The sequence below is a fragment of the Musa acuminata genome, chromosome BXJ2-11 (genome assembly GCF_036884655.1).
Source record: "Musa acuminata AAA Group cultivar baxijiao chromosome BXJ2-11, Cavendish_Baxijiao_AAA, whole genome shotgun sequence".
Classification (NCBI taxonomy): domain Eukaryota; kingdom Viridiplantae; phylum Streptophyta; class Magnoliopsida; order Zingiberales; family Musaceae; genus Musa; species Musa acuminata.
In genome coordinates, this window is record NC_088348.1 from 19516153 (window position 1) to 19520076 (window position 3924).

The window sequence follows — 3924 nt, forward strand, 5'->3', positions numbered from 1 at the left end:
GGCGAGTTCCGATGAGCTTCTTCGGCAAGCTCCGATCTTTCTCGGCGAGCTCCGCGAACTTCCAACGAACCTTCCGGCGAGCTTCCGAAAAACCCTTCGGCAAGCTCCCTACTCATTCTCGGTTAGTTCTGGCAGCATTCCCGACGAACCTTCGGACTTCCGTCGAACTCTCAAACTCCCAACGAATCCTTCGCGCTTGACTCCGGCACTTTGTTTTGCTTTATGTCTTTGTCATTATCGTAGTTAATCCTGCACACACAAGCAAACACTCTACTCCGATCTAGATAATTATTATAACGCAAATTGACATTCTGTTGCCCGGCACGTCATTGGTTGGCGCTTCATCCGATTCTTCGGTGCATTGTCCTCTCTTGCGGCTTGTTGCCCAATCGGCGGTTGACCTCTGCAACCCCGATATCCTTGGCGCAAATTCGCTCTCCTTGGCCCGATGCCCGACGCCCGAAGCCTTCTACCATCCAATATACTGACATGATCTCCTCCGACGCAACGTCAATTCCTCCTGCGTTAATTGTCTAATCCTGATCGAGTAGACCTGTATCACTCAAAATGTAGTCAAACATTTAAACACAATCAATTAGTTTCCTCATCAAAATCCGACATTCAACAATCTCCCCCTTTTTGATGATGACAACTAATTGATGACTAATGGAGTTAACCTTAACTCCCCGGAGTTTAACTAAACTCCCCCTATCAATATGCCATTGATAGAACACTTGGATTATCCCAAATCCAAGTAACATTCATCACATGTTATGAAAAACATTTAAACTATCATGCAAATATATAAAATATTTAATTCAATGCATGAAGTTATCAATATACTTCTCCCCCTATGTCATCAACAAAAAGGAGAAGTAGCTCTAGCTATTTTAAAAGATATGCAAGTTTTTGCAACATAAAGCTAGATTTTCATCACAACATATAAGCACAAAAGTATAGCAAGATTCTTAAGTTCAATCATGGCAATTCAACACTTGCTTCTTCTGCACGATTGCACTTTGCTTTTCTTTGCAATATGCATGATAGTATTTCTTTGTAATATTCAAAATAGCAAATTGTTCATCATGCTAGCTAGCATATTAAAGATGTTCAAGACAGTAAGTTTTTCTTCTCTTTTGAGAAGTGTTATTTTTGCTTCCTTTACAAAGTGCAAGCTAGCAAAGTATTTGAAAAAGTGAGCAAGTTTTGTAACATACAAGCTAGTAAAAATTTCAAAAGCAAATACAAGATAGCTTTCTTGTTGAAGTGTGTAAGCTATCGATTCTTATTTCCTATTGCAATGTGCAGGTTGCAAGTCTTGCTTCTTGAGATGGGCAAGATAATGATGTTCAAGAAGACAACTTTTGCTTCTTGAAATAAGCAAGTTAGCAATCTTTGCTACTTAAGATAGGCAAGCAAGCAATCAAGTTTTTGCATCTTCTTGACTTGTGCAAGCAAGCTATCTCCCCCTTTGTCATTGTCAAAAAGAAGGGAAGACCCATTACATCAATTATGACAAAGGTAAGTATCAATCTTAATTGTACATCATCATATTTTCAAATTAGAATATGCACATTTTCAAAAACCTTATATTCATTCATGCATGATATTGCATAAATCGATCAACATTATAAGGATATCATACATGATACTAAAATTTTTAACTATTTGTCAACATTTTGATCATGATACCAAATATTCATCATTTAGAGTATTCATGATACAAAACATTAAATCAATATTTATAATACATCATTTTAGCGACAACTCATAGTATTTTAAATCATGATTTACATCATATGTAATACATCACATCATAATTAGAAAGCACAAGTATTGCATATATCATTGCAAATCATAAATGTTTCATATCATGATGGTATCAATTTGTCAAATTATATCCTACCAAAAACGTATCCCCATTTGTATTTCATGCATAATTTCACTTCATCACATTAGGAGTATCAAGAGGAATTAATTGGGTGATGAGATTAATATTTCACGAATACATGGAATTGTATAAAAAATCATATCATAAGTGTTTCATACATTCATATCATCACATGAAGGAATATAAACAAAAATTAGTGATGAGATCTTACTTCATGAATACAATAAAATTCATATAGCATATCATGGTTTATTAGAATTACTCTTCCTTTTGGTGAATAGCAAAAAGAGTGGTAGGAGAGCAAGATCTCAATTCATGCATATCAAATATTCAATCATCAAAATCATGAACCATCTAGAAAATTCTCCTCTTTAAATATTCAAAGAGAGAATCATGATGAACATTCTTGGTTTACATAAAGTTTCAAAACATAATTGTCAAGATTATGAATACTAAAAGACTATGAAACATTTCGACAAATCTCCTTTTAAATAGAAAAGAAAATGTTGATTCATAAAGGATTTCATGTTATGAATTTCAAGAGATCAAGATCATGATTTCAATAAAAAAATTATTCAAATTTAAATCATCAAAATCATTATCAAAATCCAAGAGATTCACAAAGATGATACAAATGGATTCATCAAAATCAATAAGATTGAGCAAAATAATTTTCAAGAATGTTATCCTCTTTTCGATTATTTCAAAACATATGATTTTGTTTCATTTATACCAAATAAAAACATTTATCATGTTTAAAACCGAAAGAGTAAGATTTATTACAACAAAAATCAATAAGGTACTTTCATTATGGTAAAAATCAATGATCCATAAATCGTAAAAGATTCATCATCCATAATTTCGAAATTTATTAAGCATGATCATTAAGCATAACACTAAAACATGGTTTCAAAATGTTTAATATTTTCATGCATATCAAATATTTTCAAATTCGAACATGCAAAATTTCAAAACTATATCTTCCGTTTTTCATACATAACTCAATCATCATTATGAGCATATTGTACATGATATTCAAGTCATAAATTATCAAGATGTCAAGTAGAGTAGGTTAATTTGAATGTATCATTTTTAGTGAATACCAAGAAGAATCACATCAAGAAAGAATTTTGATTCATGGAAAAATTTCATGTATCGAATATCGAGAAATAAAGATGAAAATATATATGTAAAAATATTACAAGTTGTATTCAAGAGAAAAATCATCATTTGTTTTCAACTCATTCAATTTTGTCAAATCAATATCATGATTTTGATATAACTCATTTCTAATTCAAATCATCAAACCAAAATCATTTTCAAGGGATTCATATAAATCAACAAGATAGAGAAAAATAATTTTCAAGAACAATGCTTTTCTCTTTTTAGTTATTTAAATTCATGTCATTTATGCTAGATAAAAATGTGCATCAACATTTAGGATCAAAAAATGAATTTTATCATAAAAACCATCAAGACCAATAAATCATAAAAATCATCATGTATAACTTTACAATCTCATGCATAAAATCATCAAATCATAGCATCAAAACTTTCAATGGTTTCATTACAACATCAAGTAAGGTTTTATTGAACATAATTTTGAATGATTCTTATAGATATTTAAAATTTCTTTAGTTTTACTTTATATGATTGACTTTATATTAGCATGTTTCAAATTTTTGTTCTTATGTCAAAACTATACATCATGTTTGAAAACCAAAGATAAGGTTCATAAAAAATCATCAAGCCTTCCATTCAAAAGTCATGCATCGTCATTGAAAATCAATATGGAAATCGTCAAAATACAAATTCTTGCTTCTCAAGCACATATATAAGATTAATCTTACTAGGTGTATAAGCATTAGATTTATATTTAACATTTTACTGCATTAACATAACACATGCAATTTTCAAGAAAATTAATCCTAAACTAAATTAAAAATAACTCAAGAAAGTATTATGTAATTTCGAAATAAATTAGGGGGATTTCGATTACCTCATTTTTTAAAGTGGTTGAGGCGTAGTTTGCC